The sequence below is a fragment of the Mirounga leonina genome, unplaced genomic scaffold (genome assembly GCF_011800145.1).
Source record: "Mirounga leonina isolate KUSES-001 unplaced genomic scaffold, KU_Mleo_1.0 Mir_154, whole genome shotgun sequence".
NCBI classification, from domain to species: Eukaryota; Metazoa; Chordata; class Mammalia; order Carnivora; family Phocidae; genus Mirounga; species Mirounga leonina.
The window spans coordinates 2090016-2102835 of NW_023270389.1; the positions used below are offsets into that span (position 1 = coordinate 2090016).

A 12820-nucleotide genomic window follows, 5' to 3' on the forward strand; every position below is an offset into this window, starting at 1 on the left:
CAACCGGCTCCCTGGCTGATCTCCTACACCCCCCCACCCCCGCTTCATGCTGGGGGAGCTGGGATGCGAGAGGGATCAGGACTGAGGAGACAGGGAAGCCACAGAGACACCCCCCCTCCCCGCCCCCAGCATCCTCTGACTAGAGGGGACTCAGGGGTAAAGAGACCCGCCTGTCCATCCCAGTCTCTGCCAGGGTAGCCCCCAAGCGCTCTCCTAACTCCACGCTTCCCAGGCCCCCTGCCCACCACTGCTCCCTACCTCTGTGCCAGCACTACCAGAGGACGAGATGCCCCTGCCTTGGGCAGTCCCTCCTCCTACCTAATCGGGAGCCCTCCTACAGAGCAGGCCGAGCCTGCAATAATCTCTCTCACCTTCTATCCATTCTACCCACTCTACATAGCTGCAGCGTCGAGCGCCCCGGGGCGAGAACAGGAACTCACCACTGACTTTTGAAAAGGGCGGCTGAGGCCCGGGTGGGCACAGAGGACCTTATACTGACCCTGTCCAAGCTGTGGAGGCCCATCCCGTCCCACTTCCCTCCTACTCAATTAGGAAGAGCCTAATGAACACCTGGACCTCCTTAATTAGCCCCCTGCCTAATGACCTAACCAACTGCCCAGAGCCAGAGGCCTGGGCATCTGTTCTCCAGACGCGCACCTTTTCCCCCTGGCCTGGCCTGCCCCCATCCCTCTTCTCCTTTCCGGTCCTCTCCTCCTCTAGGAAGCCCTCCCAGACCTGACTTTTGGCTGCCTCTCCAGGGCTGGAGGGGCTTAGCAAGATGCCATGGACACAGGGGGTTGGCTAGGATGGCTTTCCGGCTCCGCCTGACCTCAGGCCACAGCTATGACTCCTTGGGCTCCTGGCAAGTGTGTCACCAAGCGTAGACCCTGGAAGGCTCCGGCAGCTTCTGTTTCTCCCACTCAAGGCAGTGCCAGCCGGACAGAGCTGGGCAGGGTGGGCCTCCTGGGGGCAGGGAGTGGGGACCGAGAGAGTAGAGGGGCTGGGGGGAGGGCAGCTGGGCCAGACCCACCTTCTTTAGGGAAGGGTGGTGGCAGAGAAGCCTCAGCAAATGGAGAACAGAGAGGACACAGGGCTGGAGAGGCTCATCTGACAACACCCTTGACAAGGAGGAGGGGCTGAGGGAACCAGACATGGTGGGAAATCCAGAGTGACCCCGTGGACAGCCATTTGTCCAAGCTGGGATCCAGACCCAAGAGGAACCTGTGGGTTGTATTTACATGCAGATGAGGTGCAAACACTATGCAAAATTACCCTAAAGGGGGTCTCAGGCTGGAGGGGGCATGGGAGAAAACAGGCCCCTGCCTCCCCCAATTTAACACCTCTTGGTACCTGAGCAATATTCAAACCATTCTCGGGTTTCAGAATGATGCTATCTCAGTTCCTGTGAGGGCGGCCTGGGGCCAGTGGGGAGAGTGCGGGGCCGGCGGTCAGGGTGGCCTCCTGGAGCTGCAGCTGTGGCCGGGCTGCCCTTCCTTGGGAGCCCAGAGTGTCTCCCAGCTCCTCTCCTACCTCCCCGCAGCCCCCACACCCTCCCACCCACACCTGCCAGCCGGCGCAGGTCTACTGCCCTACCCGTGCAGGTCAAAACTGAGCAGGGGCCCAGAGAGGCTGAGCGAGCAGCCTCCCACCGCAGAGCACCGGGCTTCCACCCCGCTCTCTGCACGGCGAGAGAGGCAGCCCTCATTAGGCAGGCCCTCCATCCCTTCCTCTCAGGCTGCTCCAGGCCGCAGGCTGGGGACTGGGGGGGAAGGCAGGAGGCGCCGGAGACAGCTGTCAGCCCTCCTCCGCCCCTTCCCCGTGGCTGGGCTGCAGGGCATGAAATAAGCAGCAGGCGCTGGGGGAGGGGGTGACAAGCCAATCCACCTGTCACCCCCACAGTCAGGCGGCCTCAGGCAGCCTGCTCACTAACGAGGGAGGAGGCGTGGGTGAGGCAGACACAGAGGAGGCTGGTAGAGGGGGACAGACAGACGGGCGCGAGAAGCCAAGAGGCCAAGAGGAAGGCCGAGTGCGGGGCGGAGGCAGGGACAGACAAGGAGAGGGCCAGAGCAGAGAGGGCGAGGCCCGGAGCCCAGACTCAGGGGCAGCCCGACCGCGCCCCAACGCTGGGCTGGGCGCGCGGCACGACTGGGGGGGACGCCAGGCCTGCCCTCCGAACACCTACAGTCCAGCCAAGAGACAGACCGGGGGAGGGCAGGTCCCACCAAGGGCGAGGGCATGCGGGCTTCGAGGGCAGGCAGGCCCCCACAGTGGGCAGAGGGGGAGCCCAGGAGCCCTCTGGGTCTCCCCCACCCTAGCCCGGGGTTCACAGCCTGCAGCCTCTCCCCTCGGCTTCGAGGGGAGCAGAGACACACTGAGGTGCACTCTGAAAGATGGGGTGGGAAGGCGAACCCCAACACCAACACGCGGGGCCCAGGCAGAGGGTGCTGGGGTTCACAGCCCCCGGGGTACACACAGGGGGCCTTCCTCCGCAATCTCTGAAGTCCTCGGAAGTGGGGGCAGTGTCCCTCGCCCCCACCCGCCCAGCCCAGTTCTCACGCCCCCAGCCTGCTCCCCCCACTTCTCCCCTGCTCCTCTCTGCTGTCCCTCTTCCGTTCCACCCCCTCCCCCAGCCCAGGGCAGCCACTTCATTCAACCCAGAGTTCCAGTGTCTGCTTTCAAAGGCACAGGCAATCCCCATCCCCGTCCCCATCCCCATCCTCCTCCCCTCAAAGTTCTGTTTGGCAGGCTCCCTTCCCAAACCCCTGGTTCCCACCATCTTCCCCTCCCTCGGGAACTCCCCTCCCCCAGCCCAGCAGCCTCAGGGCTGGGCAGGGGCTATTTTTAGCCTGGGCACTGAGCTAATTTTAACTCACCGACAGGGACCTGGGGGCGGGCTGGCGGGCTGGGGGGAGGGGGAGGACCAGTCCGGGAAAGCTGGACCCAGGGCAGGGGTGGTCTCAGGTCCCAGGTGCCCCAGGAAGGCGAGTGGAGACAGGCACTGCAGCCTTGGCTGAAGGGACAGGAACGGACTTGCCAGAGGAGCACCCCGCGTGGCCAGCTCGCTGGGCACCCTCCCTGCAGCTTCCGCTGGACACCTCTCCCGAGCCCCACCCCAGGCTTCCCGTCGGGACAAATCCCCTGGGATGGGGTCATCCTGTTCTCTGCCCAGGAGATGTCTCTCCAGTGAGGGTCTGTCTCCTGAGCCTCCTCCACTGCCTCCCCGCCCCAGCTTGTCCTTCCTGTAGTCTAGCTCCCATCCTTCCTGCAGCGGCCAGAGCGTGTCCAGTGCCTGACAGAGGCGGCAGCCAGCCCACCCCCCAGGCTCGGGCACCGCCTACCGCAGCTCTGGGCTTCCCCTGGCGGCCTCTGGGCCGGCTCCTAGGAACCACCCCTCACCCCAAATCCTCCCCAAGTTTCTGGAGCCACCGGGCCTCATCTCAGGAAGAATCTGGGGTAACGGGAGATTGAATCCTAGCAGAAAAGGGGTGGGTGTGGTTGGGCAACAAACAGCCCAGGGAAGCATGGGATCTTTGGGCAGGGCTTCTGGATGCCTGGGTTCTGGTGCTTGCTCTGGTCCTAAATGACTGTGTGAACGTGAATAAGTCACTGTCCCGCCAGGTGTTACCCCACTGGTCAGTACGATGGGTGGCTGGAGAGGAGCACATAGCCGAGTGCCCTTTCAGCCAGGACATTTGGTTCCTGTGCTCCTTAGAGAGGCCCAAAAGGAAGGGAGGTCAGGAGCAGGTTCCTCCACGGGGAGGTAACAGAAGACACGGCCTGGTTGGGTCCACTGTCCTCCAGCCTAGGGGGAAGGGCAGTGTGGGGACCAGAAGGCAGGAGGGATGGATGGGGCTGATAAAGACGGAAGGTGCTTTCTGAACAGTAACCCTCGTAACAGATGGCAGAGGGTTGAGAGAGGCTCATGGTCAGCCAGGGCGGGTACCAGGTGGGGCACACCAGGGCTCTGGCTGCAGAGATTCAGCCACCCCAACCCCAAACACACCTGGAATGCCTATAAGACCCAGGGCTTGGGTAGTGACTGCCCCCCGAGGTCACGGTCATGGTCATTAGTGGGGCTGGTTCTGGAACCGAAGCCTGAGCCTTGCTTCATGCTCTAGCCGGCAGACTGATCCATAATGACTCACTACCACCATCTGCATGGGGATTTGCATAGTGTCTCTGACCTTATTCCACGAGGCTCAACTTCCCATTCCGGGAACTGGGCCACCCCCACCCAGCACACCTAGGCACTTAGGATGGAGTTCCCGGCACCTTGTCTAGAAAGCATCCCTGAATGAATAAAGAATCCCCGTGGTACTGTCTAAGCTCTCGGTCCCATGGGGCCCTCCGCTCTTGTCCCTCCTCTGAGTGGGGTGGGGGTGTGACCCTGAGACGGAAGCAAGCATTGGAGATTCGTGGGGGCTCCCTGGGGGCTCCCAGGAAAAAGAGCCCAGCTCTTAATGCCCAGACTGGGGCAGCAGGAGGACGGGCTGGTTGTCCTTTACTTCTACCTCTATTCTCATTTCTAAAATCCACTTCCAACCCTCCAAATGAGAGGAGACGGCCTCGTGCAGCAGACAAGACACGTGCTAGGCTCAGAGAGGACTTCCCAGGGCTGCACTTTTGGCCTCAAAGTCGTCTCTGGGGCTCAAATTCGCTTTGTTAGAAGTCACCCAACCAAGCAGGGGCAGCTGGTAAGGTCTCAGGGAGCACGGAGGCCCCGGCACAACGCGCCAGCCCGCGGGGACTGGAAGGCAACCCGTCCCCTGGCCGCCTCGAGGAGGTCTTGTCTGCCTGTCCAGTCAGAGCAGCGCCCTCGGCAGCCCTGCCCTGGCCTAGTGGTCCGCTCTTCCGGGAAGGCCTTCCTGCCCTCCCACTGCAGCCAGTCCTTCCACTCGGCTCATCCAGATGAGAGTGGTGGCCGGGGGCCCCCTGGCCATCCGAAGCGGTTGGGACGGTTAGTGTGTCACCTTCTACCTCCCCACCCAACTTCCCTCTGGGGTCTCAGGAGACAGAAGTGAAAGTGGCAGCTGGGGCCTTGGGGCGGGTCAGCTTGAGAGCCGTTGGGTGAGCCACCAGCGCTGTGTCTGGGCCGCCTGCCACGGCAAGCGGGTGGGCTGATGGTTAGAGCAGGGGAGGGACTTCCCGTGGAAGTGAGGGCGCGGGGTAACTATGGAGTGCCGGCCCCCGGGCGAAGGAAGAGCAGGCTGAGAAGGAAAAAGTGGACAACAGGGCAGGAGACGGTCTCCGAAGACGCTCTTCCAGGGCGGTGGTGGGACCCTTCCTTCCCGCGCACAGAGCAGAGGCAGGTGGCGGGGTCTGGGCCCTGGCTGCCAGAACAGGAAGGCGAGGAGAGAGGACACAAGGATCGAGGCCCGGGCCCTCCCACGGGGCAGCACCCAGCCTGACGACAGGGCAACTGGAGGGTCAGGCTGTGAGTGTCCACCTACAGTCACAGACGGGGCCCAAAAGAGGCCAATCCAATCAGAGGAAGCAAATCCTCCTAGAGACATCATGACCTCAGGGAGCCACCGAGGATTTAAAGGGGCCGCTTAGGGCAGTGGCTGGGTCTCCTCCTGACTCGAAGGACAGTCCTCTAAGCCCCTGGCAGGGGAGGGCGGGCAGGGCGGCTGCGTGGGCCTGCCGAGGCGGCCAGCCAGGCAACTCTTACAGGATTAGCTCGCTGCTTTCAGGAAAGGTGCCAGGTGAGGCTAAGATGCCCAGCCAGATGGACGGGGCCCAGGCGGGTGGGGGGGGTACCTCTACGCAGCTACACAAACCCTTGCCCCCAGATTCAATTCACAGCCCTCCCTTTCATGAGCGGACTGTGCGAAGACCCCTGGCTATCAACCAGCTTTCTCTGATCTGGCACCATCCTGGCTCTGAGTGGCGAAGTCCTGCCCACTGTCCACTCTCAATCCTTCTGCCACACTTTACAACAAGCGACCCCCACCCCACCCCCACCGAGCCCCAGGGAGCAGGTGAGGGGACCAAGGGGTTCCCACTCTCCCCTGCTGGCCAGCCCCTCACCCTTCACCCCCTGGGCTGACAGGTGGGAGAAACAAGAGGGAGCAGCTGGGCCAGGACACCTGTCCCCACCCGGTCAGTCCGGGCCCCACGGGCCTGCCCTGGGGGGTGCAGAGGGGAGTGGGCAGAGAGGCAAGCAGCTGTGGGGGCCAAAGGAAAGGAGCTCAAAGGTCAAGGAGAGATGTGACTAGAAGGCCTAAAGCCCCCCTTTCAGGCTCAGCCCTTCAGGGCCACCCCCAACCACTGTCCCTCATGTCACAGAACACACGCATGCTTTAAGGGGCAAAACTCGAGGTCCGAGGTCATCTGTGCCATCCCCTTGCCTCCATGTTACTTGATCCAACTAGAGCCTGGAGCAGGAAGACTCCAGAAACGAGAGAGACCACTCCCCTCCCCACCCACCCCCACTGAATGTTTTCTCTCGAGGTTTGGGGATGAGCTCTCTTACTCCTTGTTCTCCCAACCCTCAACCCCAAGCATTTGCTGGCGGGGGTGGGGCAGGGAAATCATGAGGAATAAGGAAGCAAGCAGCCAGGGGATCTGCTAAGACTCAGGGGGAGGTGGAGGTGGAGGGAAGGCTCTGAGGCAAGGAGACAGCTGGCTGGGGAGTGTCCCCGGCCCATGCCCTCGTCAGACTGAGCCCCTGGCCTGGAGGCCCCCCGCAGGGCCCGCTCAGGCAGCTCCCACATACCAGGTCCCCCCGGGACACTGCCTGTCCCCACCCCACCTTCTGGGTGGCTGCCTGAGCCGGCAACTCCTGGGCCAGGCTGGAGCTGGGGTCTAGAAGAAAGGAGGCACTTACTTTCTAAGCACCTGCTCTCGAGGGTCCCACGTTTTCCCCACGGACCCTCCTTCCTTTCCCAGGGGAGGCGGCTCTTTCTGTCACCAGCAATGAGGAGCAGAGGTGGGCTCACCGCATGACGGGGCTTCCCTCCCTCCCCCTGGGAGTTCGAGCAATTCCTTCCAGGACGGTCCCAAACTTCGGGGCCTGGGCAGGCTCCTGTCAGCCTCTCGCCTTCAGACCAGCCTGAGCTCCTGCGGCCGCGCATTACAGCCAGCTCGAGAGGGGACTGGCAGGCGACTGGCAGGCGTCACTTGGTCCCTTTTCTGGGCGCTTTCTCCCATGGCACTCCATCGGGGGACGATACCTTCTCTGGAAACCACAGCAACATCTCCCTCAGCTGCCCTAAGCCAGGGACTCCTACGGGTTCGCACTTCCCTCCACGCCCCGTCCTCATCCCCCTCGTCCTCCTCCCAGGTCTCCCTGGGTCTCCTGCTCCCCTGGGCCCTTCCCTTAACGGCAGACAAAGCCCCGAACACCTCCTAACCAGGGAAGAGGGGCCGTGAGGTCTTCCCGTTCCAGCTGGATCACGTGACGTGGAGGCAAAGGATGGAGTGGATGACCCCCTAAGCAAATCACTTAAGTCTCTGACTCAGTTCCCCAGTTATAAAAAACAGTTATGCCAGGAAACCAACGAGTCTTCATACGTTCCCGTGCCCGGCACAGAGCCTGGCACACAGGGCGCGACGAACAGAAGCTTCCTTGCTCCAGTCCCCAGGGATCTCAAGAGCTTTAGTGTCAGGTCTCCAAAGTAAGAGTGAATGGGATACTGCCCATGGTGAAGGTCCCCGGACCAGAGGGCAAAAACATCTCCTTTTCTATATGCTTCCCTGGTCTGCCCAGCTCCCCGGGAAGTGGCCAGAGCACCCAGCCAGAGGCACCAAGCCAAGGTCAGTGACCAGGCCTAGAGCCCAGAGCCTCCTGGGAGGGTGAGTTTAAATGAGTAAATATGGTCCCGCCTGGGTGTGGCCAGCAGCAGGCCGAGCTCTGGACAAGCCCCTCCCCTCCCAGCCTACAGCAGAAGGGAGAGAGCTCGCCCAGCAGCACAGCGGCCTCCCCACCCCTGCGAAGGCTCTCGGGGTCCTGCGCACCGTCAGTGAGCACATCCTCTGGTCTCCACGCCAGCCAGGACCAGCCAGAAGCACGGCTAGGCTCCCAGGAAGGGGAGGTTGCGGCCACAGCCTCAGGAAAAGGAAAAATCAGATGCCACGAGCCTTGGGGACCCCCCCAGGCCAGGGATCTACCCCACAATGCCCGAGGGCTCAGATGCAACCTTGATACATCGGGGTGGCCTTGCTCATCAGAGTGAGTGGGGAGGGAGACAGAGACTAGCGCAAACCACCAGGCCTCCCAGGTGCTCTGATGGCCACCAGGCTAGTGCGACTCCTGTCCACCTGGAGAGCTGACTTACCCCTGGGCACGTGGTCCATGGGCGGGCGGGGCGGGGGGGGCCGAGGCGGTGCGAGCCCCGGCCACGGGGAGGGGCCCTGGGGGCGCTGCAGGGGCAGTGACGGGAGTCAGTCAGGGCTCCTCGACTGGCAAAGCCACGCTCTAGGGCTGCCCATCTGTGGTCTAACCTCAATCCCTCCTGCTCCAGTCAGCCCTCCCTCTTCCAAGTTCTTGCAGGCCTCCGCCTCCTCGCCCCTGGTCCCCCGCCCATCCCCAGCCTCCAATCCCTTAATCATGTTCCCATCCACTAGCCCTCGCCCCCCGCGGGGCAGCAGCTTGCTCCGTGGGCGTCTACACGCCCGTGTGTACGTGCTTGCACACCTTCATGCACACGTGCCACCAAATGCTGGGGGACCTGCCGGGTGCGTCTGGGCACGGCGCTCTGCGCAAGACCCTACCCGGCGCCCCTCGGCGGGCTCCAGCACAGACTCTCCTCAGCCTCAGGCAGGGGGCAGAAGAGAAAATAAACACCCCATCCCCACCAGGCCACTGTCGGAGGCCTTTCAGAAAGCGGAGCCACCAAGAATGGCTAGAGAAAGCACTCTGAGATCCCCACGTTTCCTAGGCCGAGTGAGAGCCACCCCTGTCCCCTCATCGGGCGCCACGGGTAAGTTCTGCCCGAAGTCTGAGCTCCGTCCCCCCGCTGCGGTGGCGGGCAGGCGGGCGGCACCAACCACAACACAGCGAGGTGGCCGGCCTCCCACACACCAGCTACTAGCACCTCACGCCTCCCCCTCCCACCATGAGTAAGTCACCAAACTGGGACAGAAGGACAGACGGTTGGCTGGACTCCGGCCCCATGACTGCTCATAAAAGCCACCGGCGATTACAGTGATGCTGAGGCGATGCTGGCCCCTGTCACCTCCTCCCTCCCTGTAAAAGGCCAGGGGCTGCAGGGAGCCCAGAGTCCCAGCCGTGGTCCCATGGGGGGGGGGAGAGCCCCCCTCCGCAGTGCCACACGACCCAGACCCCAGCCCCCGATGATGGATTCGAGGCCCACGTCCGACCCGAGGCCGGGCCTCGGTTGCCCACCCCCCACCGCCCCTCTTCTCCAGTGAGGCCCCCCCTTCTGGACCAGAAGGGCACAGATGCCGGAAGCCTAGCTCCAAATACCACCAGCAAAATGCTGGAGCCGCCCGCTCGTCCTGGACCCGCTTGCTCCCACACAGGCACATCAGTGGGTGGCCAAGTGTCCAACACGGGGCCCACCCACACCAGGCCAGGGGGTAAGCACGGAGATTCTGGCCCCGGGGCCGACCAGGGAGGGCAGGTGGCCCAGGTGGCCAGGGGAGAAGGTTCGCAAGACGAGCAGAAGGCCAGGCCTCTCTGGGGGCACGAGGGCTAGGGACGCCCACAACAGAGACCTGCCCAAGGCAGGGTCGGAGGAGGAGCGTGGGAGAGGCTAGGTCGCAATCGGTGAGGGTCTAAACTAAGGCCTCATCTTCCCTGGGCCCTGGAGGGCCCTGAAGGGCCTCCCCCAGCCTCCTTACCACAGGTACTCCAGACCCCCCTGGGGACTTTACCCTCCACCTTCCTCCCCCATCACACCTCTCAGGAAAGACCAGCAACGATTAAAAAAAGAAAGAAAGAGAGAGAGAGAGAGAGACAGAGAGAAAGAGAGAGAAAAAAGAACACCCTGCAGGAGAAAGATTATATAACAGCAGTCGGAAGCCTACCCTATCTCCCGGTCTGTGCGAAGAGCCTGGAGCCAAGAGGGGCAGAGCTGGGACGCCCAGGCCCCTCCAGCCCAGGAGCGCGGGCACAGAGTGCGGTGGACAACGGGCAGTATGTCAGAGCCACGGGTCCTAGTCCTCCACCACTCGGTTCCAGGCAGTGGCTACAGGAGACAGAAGCTCCAGCCCAACCTCTCACGCCCATCCCCCAACACAAGGGTCAGGATGCTCTCTCTGCCTGGGGCCTGCTGCTCCCCTTGGACCAGCGGTTCTAAGAGCAAGGATTGTGTCTTCCCTCTCACGGCCTAGCCCTACTACGGAGCCATGCCTGAAGGACTGGCACTTAGACTAAAGCCTTGACACAGATCTGCTGTGTGATTTCAGGTAAAAAGCTCAACCTCTCTGGTCCCTAGAGGAATGTGAGTGAAAACCCTTCCTTTTCCCAGAGAAACCAGAGACCCCTCACTTACGAATGTCCACACACAAACACACACACACACACAGGTACACAAGCACATGCAGAGTATGTTGGGGGGTGGGGAGATACGACAAAGAGAATAGGACCACTGAGACCCAAGGGTCTAAATGCCTGTCCTAGGGCAAACCGGGAAAGAGCCACACGTAAGCTCTAGTGTTCCCCAATCACCCCACGTAAACAGGCCCTCAGCCACCCTCACACGGATCCCACCCCACCCCCATCTCCTGCCCAACACACTGGGAAACCACAGGAAGGAAATTCATTCCCAGGCAGGCCGTGGGAGCTGGGACAGCCAGGCTAAGTCCTGGGGCGGGTGTGACCCAGCGGCCACAGGCGGGCTGGACATCTGTGAACACTGACATGTGTCTTGTCCATGCTCTCCTTGGCTACCAAGACTTCCCTGTTGGGGGTTTGAAGACGAGTGGGAGGTGGACAGCTCCCTAACTTCAAAACACCCAATCTCGAGCTGGCCTGGGCTCCCCTCCTATCTCGAGGCCAGAGCAGCCCAAGGTCACCGCCCCAGACGGCAAACTTCCCATAGTCCAGGCTGGCCCCTGAATTGCCTAGGAGACCCACCGAGGGGATGGGGGAACGGTGGGGGAGGGCCACCCCCAAACCAAAGAAACCAGGCCAACAATGAGACCTCAAAAAGGGGACTGGGCACAGGGAAGGGGAGCAGAGGATCCACCCACTATACCCTCCCCCAAACCTCCAACAATGCCCTGTTTAAGAGGAGGTACAGAGAACCTCCCACTCAGAAGGACAAACCTGGGATAACCTAGTCAGTGGCTCCCACATGGGGAGAGACCTCCAGAGGCTGTCCAGAGGTCGGCTTGAACCACTAAGGAGAAGGGGCCCTGCAACCCAAACCCGACAGGAGGGGGCTGCCATGGGGGCGAGATACAAGACCCATTCTGGTCTCCTTGGCCTTCCCTCCCCAAAAGCCCCCCAAACACTCCCTCGACCCCCCACTCCCAGACCAGTTCAGCCCGCCATTGGTGGAGAGAGGGACTGGAGAACTCTTGCCCAGATGTCGAACAGCTGCAAACTTCTGGCCAGGGTTTCTCCAACTGGGGCTGCTGACAGACCAGAGCGGGGGTCTCGGAATGGGGGTGGGAGGTCCCAAGAAAGGGTCGCGCGCCCACCTCCGTGGTGACTCGGCGTCCTAAGTCCACAGGCACCCGGCAATCGCGGGCCCGGACACACACACACTCACACACCCCAACCCACCACCCCGGTGTCATCTGAACAACGTCCCCCCTCCCTCCCCCGCTTCCCAAACAGCTGCGGCTCCCCCCGCCCCCACCCTCCCGCCGCCCTCCCAGGCCCCCTTCTGCACCATTTCGGGCCAAGGAGGAGTGAACAGGCGGCGCGAGGAGGGAGAGGGAGGGAGGGCCGGCTGTTAAAATGTCAGTCGCTCCCGGCTGTCACCGGAGACCCCCTCTGAGGATGGCGCCCCTTCCCAGACCACTCGCAGGCCGTCGTAACCCCCCGACACCCACAGACGGGCGCGCTCCCAAGCGCGGGTCCCCACCCCGACCCCGACACGCAGGAGAATTAGAGCCCCCTGCACTTGTCCCCGGCCGAGTCTTCTACACAAACAAGCAGCCCCCCACGTAGTCTCCCACCGACGCCGCACGGAAACAGCCCGCTCCGCGAGTTCCTCCCACCTGGGGGCCACCCCATCCCACCCCTCAGGGGGACGGTCCAGACCACCCTCCACCCCAACCCCAGGACGGGGTGGGGGAGGGGGCCTCTTAAAGCGGCAGGCGCATTATTTTTCCCTACTCACCGGCCCCGCGGGGGGAAGGGGGTGTCACGGCTGGGAGGGGTGGCCCTCGCCCCCGGTCCGGGGGATCTTCAACACCAGGCAGCCGCAGCTCCGGACGGGGGGGAATAACAAATGAGGCCGGCGTCCGCGCGGGCCCTGGGCGGCGCCGGGGGGCCTGGGCCCCCGCCGTGGGCGCGGGGGCGGGCAGGCGCGCGGCGGGCAGAGGGGACCGGGGCCGAGCGCCCGAGACGCCTCGGCGTTGTTGATATTTTGCTTCCTTCCTCCTTTCGGGCTCCAAAGGTAACTCCTCCAGCCCCCGGGAGTCGAGGCCGACGTAGGCACAGCTCAGCCTAGCTTGAGGGGTGGGACCCGGGGCTGATGGACAGGCAGGGGGGCCAATGGGAGGAGCCCGCGCCGGCGGGGCGGGGCCGGAGGGGGCGGGCCTGGCCGCGGCCCCGCCTCGCGCCTCCCGCGGCCGGCCGGGCGGGCCGGGCGCCCCACCCACCGCCCTCCAGGCTAGGCTGCGGCGCCGGGAGCGGCGGATCCCTCCGCCGGCCGGGAGGGGAGGGGAGGGGAGGGGA

General features: G+C 63.3%; 1 protein-coding gene across 5 annotated transcripts in view; it reads right to left on the reverse strand.

Moving 5' to 3' along the window:
- MEF2D (myocyte enhancer factor 2D) overlaps positions 1-12576 on the reverse strand; it is a 30740-nt gene extending 18164 nt beyond the window's left edge. Inside the window, exon 1 of one of the 5 annotated variants that reach the window (XM_035009831.1) lies at positions 12261-12576. The gene's annotated coding sequence lies outside the window, so the exon portion shown is untranslated. Of the gene's footprint in view, positions 1-2873; positions 6639-12260 lie in introns of those variants that run through there. The other 4 variants (XM_035009834.1, XM_035009829.1, XM_035009832.1 and 1 more) reach the window with 4 other exon arrangements.
- Positions 12577-12820: the final 244 nt, after the last annotated feature.